Genomic DNA, 8,667 nt, shown 5'->3' with positions numbered 1-8,667 from the left:
ATCACCAGAAATTCTTACACCCTAAGACTTCTCTAGAAGAGATTTTCTCTCTGGAGGGTCCCACGGACCACACCGGCTATACCATCTACACCGACGGGTCCAAGTCTGAGGACGGGGTGGGCTGTGCCTTCGTTGTAACCAACAACAATATTAACATTCACCAAGCTCGGTTTAAACTGGCAAACCACTGCACTGTGAACCAAGCCGAGTCTCTGGCTATTTGCAGGGCTCTCCACTGGATAAACAATAATAAGGACACGCATAAGTTCAATAGGATAAACATTCTCAGTGACAGTAGAGTGGCACTTCTTCAGTTAAAGAACCTTAACACCAAGTTAAGCATCATCCAAGAAAGTGTCAACCTCCTATTGTCTATCAAGGAAGACGTCAACATACGACTTTCCTGGGTCCGGGGGCACTCGGGGATCCCGGGTAATGAGAGGGCCGACCTCTTGGCTCGCTCAGCCCCTGCGTGGGTTAACAACTACACCTTCGAGCTCACGCCTCTCACCTGGGTGAGGCACACCATCAGAAACCGCACTTGGGAAATTTGGCAAGACAGATGGAGCAAAAGCAATACAGGTAGGACTACTTTTGGCTTCATTCCGAACGTTCGGGACAGAAGCACCTACACACACTTCATCACCAATTACTGCATCACCCAACTACTCACAGGGCACGGGAACTTCCGAAGCTACCTAAGGAGGTTTCTGCACAAGACCGACGGGAAGTGCCCCTGTGAGCTAAACGAGGATGAAGACTCTGGACACATACTTTGGAACTGCCCGGACTACAATACACAAAGGCAGCGCTTGATCATCAAGGTTCAAGACAATAACGACTTATGGCCATGCAAAAGCAAAATTCTTATCAGCAACAAGCAGTACTACAATGCCTTAAAAGACTTTGCCTCAAGCATTAAGGTGCTCGACTAGGTGCTGTGGTAGGTTACCACCCCACAAGTCTTATGTGGTCTCTGTACTCGTGTAGGACTGTATTAATCACACATCATTGTTCAAATTCATAATCTATGGTTTTATAATCTATATAAGTTAATTTTTGTAATATATAATTTGTAATTTTTATAAATTTTATAAATTTTTATCTTTTGTAATCTTTTATCTTTTATAATCTTATATTTTGTGATTTTGTAATCTTATAATTTTATAACTTAGTGATTTTGTGATTTATAATTGTATAATTTGTACTTCCCGGGCATCTTAATGTAAACTGCATCACTTATTGTTACTTTTATTTGGCATTTCTACTCTCATTGTATTCGTATCTACCTTGTACAGTACATGTAACCATTTTCTCATTGCATTTATCTATGTATAACTGTATGATGTATTACCTCGAAATTCTAATATGCTAACCAAGTGTCGCGCCAACAATCCATTGTAAATTCTCATTGCTTAATTGTCCATACTGCCAATCATGTATGTATTCGTCTTATTTTTAATAAATGCGATGCAGGCGCCCATGATTCTCCCACTTACCCTACTCTATCCTATCTTACTTTTTTTTTCACCTTCGCCTTAACTCGTCAAACTTTTCCTTCCTTCTTTTTCCGGTTCTGGGGCTATACCTTTCAGTGCGGCCCATCACCAACCCCCCTCACAATGTACTATTTTAGATGCGATTTTTTGCTTTCAACTACAATTAGTCTTCATTGAGTACTTAGGTGTATTAAATTGATAACAACATTTCAGACATTGTTATAAATATTTTTATTTATTTCGATTTTAAAAATGTTCGAACCGTTTTAAATTAAATTCGAATTTGATATTGCATATGGTTCGATTATAGAACGATTGTAAACGTTCCAGAAAATTGATCATATTGAAAATACTTCGTTTGATTCTCGGCAATTCTCTTCAGCGGTAGGTGTAATATAGACCTAACAATTACTATGGTTATTGAAATATTTAAAGGAATGTAAATGGGGTTTGCTTGCAAAACCTCCACGGACGAAGTCGCGGGTAACAGCTAGTTATATATATAAAAATGGACGTGTGTGTCCCTATATTTCACTTTTCCGCAAAAACTACTCATCGCACATGAATGCTGTTTGTATGTGGTGTTAGCTCTAAGTCTCCATTCGTGCACTATGGGGGTTGCGTCTCGATAGCTATAAGGGTGCGGGAGATATGGGGCTAAAAATGGTTGAAAGTGGTTTTCTATTTCGAATGTTTTGTTCGAATTTGTTCGAATTTAATTCGAACATAAAATTTGAATATTGGTTCGATTATAGGACGATTGTAAACGTTCCAGAAATGTTGAAAAGAGTTCGTTTGACTGGACATGAACAGGAGACGTTCAGAAATAGAATTGGGACCAGGTCTCTAATTAATCTGGACCTAATTCTTTCATTCTGTGAAAACGGGTAAGATTAGCTATAATGTAATTATCTTAATCTTCACTATCGTTACTTTTTACCCACAAATAAAAACTTAGCGAAGCGGGTCCTTGCAGCTAGATTCTAGATTACTTAGAAAAACAGTCTTTTATATATATAAAAAAAACCTATATTACATACAAATGTACGAACAATAAAAACCCAGCGAAGCGGGTCCTTGCAGCTAGTATATATATAAAGATGGACGTGTGTGTCCCTATATTTCACTTTTTAGCCAAAACTACACATCGCACATGAGTGGTGTTTGTATGTGGTAGTAGTGCCAAGTCTCCATTCGTGCACTATGGTGGTTGCGTCTGGATAGCTATAAGAGTGCGGGAGACATGAGCTTGAAAGTGGTTGAAAGTGGAAGATTTTCTATTTCGATTTTAAAAATGTTCGAATTCGAATTTGTATTCGAATTGGTTCGATTATAGAACGATTGTAAACGTTCCAGAAAATTTATCAAATTGAGAATAGTTCATTTGACTGGACGTAAAAATTCTCTAATTAGTCTGGAAACGGGGGACCTAATTCTTGCATTCTGTGCTATAAGGGTGTGGGAGATATGGGGTTGAAAGTGGTTGACTTCGAACATGTGTAACAATGGAAGTGTCAACAATAGAAGTGTTAACAGTGGAAGTGTTAACAATGGAAGTGTTGAGTAACAAAGGAAGTGTTAATATAAAGCGGCATGCAAGATTCACGGGCGGTTTTTTGCGTTTTTGCGGGAAATCGAACATATTTTTAAACTCTTGTAAAAATTCTCTAATTAGTCTGGAAACGGAGTACCTAATTCTTGCATTCTGTGAAAACCGGTAAGATTGGCTGTAATGTAATTATCTTAATCTTCACTATTGTTACTTTTTGCCCAGCGAAGCGGGTCCTTGCAGCTAGTTAAGAAATAATTTTTTAAATGGAACTGCAATTATTTAGACATCGAACTTCTTGGGTGTCCAAGATCAGATAATATTTAAAATGTTATTACCTCAAATTTGTTAAAAAGCATTGTTGTCTTTACGATATTCTATCTTACGAACAATTCTTAATTAAACAAAAATTAGATACAGTATTTTCAAAATCAATATATTGAATAGGTATTTAATAAATAAGTAATAAATATGAATTAAATAATTATAATATTGAACTATTTCCGAAATTTACTTTCTCTTATTATTAAAATATTATTTCAAATTGTCATGTTTGAATTTACTAGGATATTAGAACAAATTGTAAAAATTATTATCGCAAATTAATTTAATAATTGTAAATTTGATAATTAGAAAGCATATATTAAACTTTGCCTTATTGTTATGATATTATTTCAAATTTCCGTCTTTTAATCTATTCTGATATTAAAACAAAAAAAATTAGCAAATATTTCTTAATAATTCAATTCTTAATAGGGGAGATCGGGGCAAGATCGGCATGTTAAGCTTTACTTAAATTTTGTGTAATAAATACTGCTGTAAACTGAAAAAAAAAGCTTTGCATATTGTCTATTGGAATGTTACCTTACTATAGAACTGGTTAAAATCAGTTTGGAAATAAAAATAATTAAAATAATTACAACTTTACAAGAAGAGAGAAATTGACGAAGTTGCCCCGGGTATAGGGGCAAGATCGGCAACTTCTCTCTTTTTGTAAAGTTGTAATTATTTTAATTATTTTTATTAAAGTTGCCCCTGGTATAGGGGCAACAGTAATGGGGCAAGATAGGCACGTATATAAAATTATGTTATTAACAATGTATAAGTTGGAATTCACTATTAAAACAAAGAAATACAAATCCAACACCCATTTAATATTATTACAACGAAATGCAAGTTCAAAGACATATATACATGAATAACAAATGCAAACATGTTTTCATTTATCATCTGTTTGATTTTTATCCTTTGCTTCTAATGTGGCTTTATGTTGCCGATCTTACCCCGCTAGTCATGATTTCGAAACATTAAGTACAACCCTGAGAACAGAATGCCAAGCCACGATCTGGCCACGTGAATAAGTTGAAGTTACATCCTTCTAACAGGAAAAGTAACTTTCGTTATCATGGAATTATAACAAAACCTGCCAATTCAATATAAATGGAAAAAAAATATTATATGGAATTGAACGAAAATGAAAATTTGCTTGATAATTCAACTACGCTTGTTGGAGAACAATAAAAACACTACACTCAACAAGCCACCAATAAAACTCAACTGCCTAACCTATAACCAAAGTCTCCTTTTAATTTGTTTTTTAAAAAAAGCGCTTGACAAACTTGCCCCGCATGCCGAAGTTGCCCCGATCTCCCCTAAATCTGAATATATCAGTGAATGTTTATTACTTTAATGGGCAGTCTCTAAAAACTGAAGAGAAAAAAAAAACAGAACAGAAGTATGAAATATATCCTCTAAGAATAACAAAATATAAACTACATAAGCATGTAAATTTGTTATTTTTAGAAAATGAAGAAAAATCACATTACATTAAATTACATTACTAGATACACTAACAGTGTATCTAGGGTTAATAAGTTCGCAATTAACGAATCATCATGCAAAGATATATATATATATAAATGAGGATGTTTCTTTGTTTGTTCGCTATACATTTCTTGGNGTGGTATATACAGTGTGGACCTTGAAATTTGAGGCAACTCCTCACTGAGCTCAGAAATCAGGAACCAACACCCAGTGGCGGCCTTAGGGGGTGGCGAGCAGGACAATCGCCCGGGGCCTCGCTCTTGGAGGGGCCTCGCGCAACAACCAAGTAGAAAAAAGTTGATATTTAAAACTTTTTATTTTATCCTTGGCTATTAGTTATAACAATAAAATAAATTTAATTTATAATACAGTATATATTAATATTAATAAGTGCCTACTATTTCAATTCACATACTTTGCACAAAGGACAAGGGCCTCGCAAAGATCTGCCGCCCAGAGCCTCGCAATGGATAAGGCCGCCACTGTATATATATATGTGAAAGATGTCTAACATACTACAGTTCAGCAAAACAATTAACGAATCATAAAACCAATTGTAAAGTAAAAATAGGAAATACTGAAATGAGTGGAGGAAATATTTTCTTTGAAAACTTTAAAAAATCAATGAGGATTCCATATGTAATATATGCTGATTTTGAATGTCTAACTAAGAAAATAAAGTCATGTCAACCAGATCCATCTAAGTCTTTTACAATGAATATCATCATTATGATCCATTGAGTTTTTCTTATTACATAAAGTATGTAGGCTTCATGAGGATTATAAGGAACCAGTTGTATACAGAGGGCCTGATGCAGTAAAAAAGTTTGTAGAGAAGTTAAAAAAAGAAATTGAAAAAATTGAAAAGATATATAAAGATATTAAACCAATAAATATGACTGTAGAAAAACAAGAACATTTTCAAAATACTAATACCTGTCATATATGTGGTGGGGAGATATATGAAGACAAGTTAGAGACCATGATCAGATGACATCAAAATATAGAGGACCAGCGCATAATCAATGTAATTTAAATTATAATAACCCTTAACTTTATACCAGTATTTATTCATAATCTAACTGGATACAATGCTCATTTATTTGTTAAGGAACTTGGATATGATACAAAGCCAATTGATTTGATACCGAACAATGATGAGAGATATATGTCATTTAGTAAGAAAATTGGAAAAATGAAACTTAGGTTTATAGATTCATTTAGATTTATGGCATATAGTATTGATAAACTCTAGTAATTTGAAAAATGAACAGTTTAGGGAAACATCTAAGTTTTTTCCTAATCACCTATTAGATTTAGTTATAAGAAAATATGTTTATCCTTATGACTATATTGATTCGTGGGAGAAATGTGAAATGGATAAACTTCCTCCAAAACAAAAGTTTTATAGTGTATTAAATGAATGTGGTATAACGGATAAAGATTATGAACATGCTCAAAACGTTTGGGAAGCATTTAAGATTAGGAATATGGGTGAATATTCAGATCTATATGTGAAAACAGATGTTTTGATACTAGCAGACATATTTGAGAATTTTAGAGATGTATTCATGAAAACTTATAAATTAGACCCAGCATGGTATTTCACAGCACCTGGATTATCATGGGATGCTATGTTAAAAACAACAGAAGTTAAATTAGATCTAATAACTGATTATGATATGATTTTGATGTTGGAAAAAGGAATAAGAGGTGGAATCTCCCAATGTTTAACAGATATGGAAAGGCAAATAACAAGTACATGAAAGATTATGATAAAAACAAGGAAACTAATTATTTGATGTATCTAGATGCTAATAACTTATATGGATGGGCCATGAGTCAATGTTTACCATATGGTTGATTTAAATGAACTAACTCAAATATAGATGTAACACAGATACCTGAAGACTCAGAGATTGGTAACATTTTAGAAGTTGATCTAGAATATCCTAAATAATTACATGATTATCATTCTGGTGTACCTTTAGCTACAGAGAATGGAATACCGATGGATCAAAACAATCAAAGTTATTAACAACACTATGATAAAAATAAGTATGTACTTCATTATAGAAATCTTAAACAATATTTAAAAAAGGGATGAAACTAGAAAAGATACATAGAGTATCAGAATTCAAGCAATCAGATTGGTTAAAGAAATACATAGATCTGAATACAGAAATAAGAATTAAAGCAACTAATGATTTTGAAAAATACTTTTTTAAACTAATGAACAACTCTGTGTTTGGTAAGACAATGGAAAATGTAAGAAATCGTTATGACATAAGATTATGTTGTGACAATAAAAAAGTAGAAAAATTAATCGCAAAGCCGAACTTTAAAAAACGAACCATATTTACTGAAAACCTATGTGCTATTCACATGTATAAGAAAAAATTCGTCTTTAATAAACCCATCTATGTGGGAATGAGCATATTAAATGTTTCAAAACATTTGATGTGTGATTTTCATTATAATGTGATGAAACCTAAATATGGAGACAACATAAAACTGTTATATCAGGATACAGATAGTTATATATATGATATAAAAACAAATGATATTTATCAAGACATGAAGGGAATGATCGATTACTTTGATACATCCGATTATCCTGAGAATAATCAAAATGGTATACCGAGAGTTAATAAGAAGGTGTTAGGTAAAATGAAAAATGAAAATAATGGAAAAATAATGAGAGAATTTGTTGCTTTAAGAGCAAAAATGTATGCCTTAAAAGTAGAAGATCAGGTTACAAAGAAATCAAAAGGAGTACAGAAATACGTTGTTAAAGATAGGATATCATTTGATGATTTGTTTAAGACTGTTTGTTTAATAAAATAGAGCATTCCCGAACAATGAACCTAATTAGAAGCAAGAAACTTGAGCTTTACTCAATAAAAGTAAACAAGAAGGTATTCTCACCACATGATGATAAGAGATATATTTTGGAGGATGGAATTAATACATTAGCATTAGGACATAAATTTTTTCTTATATAAATGGACTTAAGAAGAAAGAGGGCTATTGACTGGGATAATTTTTCAAAACAAGAGAATTTAAGAAAACATTTAATAAGAAATTTTAAAGATGAAGTTAACTGGGATTTGATTTCAATATTTGAAAAGTTATCTGAACGTTTTATAAGAGAATTACAAGGTAGAGTTCATTGGGATTCAATATCTCATACACAAAACTTGTCTGAATTTTTTATTAATGAATTTAAAGACACAGTTAACTGAAAAAAAATATCATAACATCAAAGTCTCTGAAAATTTTATAAGACAACATGAGGATAAGGTTAATTGGAAACTCATCTCTACACATCAAACATTATCTTCAGAATTTATTCTACAATATATAAATGAAGTTGATTATGATGATATATCTCGATTTCAAAATTTAGATAATGACTTTATTAGAAAAAATGCTGTAAAATTAAATTTAAATTCACTTTTAAGATATCAAACCATATCGGAACAATTAGTCGATGATTTAGATCGATTAAATGTATTAGACTGGAAAACAGTTGTTAAATATCAAGAATTATCTGAAGATTTTTATTATAAAACATAAAAATAAAATCGATTGGTTAGTGATGTTATTTTAAAGAAAAGGTTCTCCAACGAATTTATTGAAAATAATTATAAAAATATAGTTGTTTCATTGTTAGCAAGAATTTGTAATAAATAATTCTATATAAATGGAGACATTGAAAAAACTAAACAATATTAGTAAACTTCAAATACTCTAACAAAGAAACTAAACCAGTTGAAAATTGATTACGAATAT

At 32.3% G+C, this 8,667-nt stretch overlaps 1 pseudogene; it reads left to right on the top strand.

Annotated features, from left to right (window-relative positions):
* The first annotated feature begins 5,862 nt into the window (after nt 1-5,862).
* On the top strand, nt 5,863-7,877 carry LOC111614345 (annotated as a pseudogene).
* Nucleotides 7,878-8,667: the final 790 nt, after the last annotated feature.

Source organism: Centruroides sculpturatus, unplaced genomic scaffold, assembly GCF_000671375.1.
Source record: "Centruroides sculpturatus isolate CEXI.00-Female unplaced genomic scaffold, Cexi_2.0 scaffold1609, whole genome shotgun sequence".
In the NCBI taxonomy this organism is placed as follows: domain Eukaryota; kingdom Metazoa; phylum Arthropoda; class Arachnida; order Scorpiones; family Buthidae; genus Centruroides; species Centruroides sculpturatus.
Note: the sequence above shows the minus strand (reverse complement) of the source record. Positions and strands in the feature narration are given on the sequence as shown.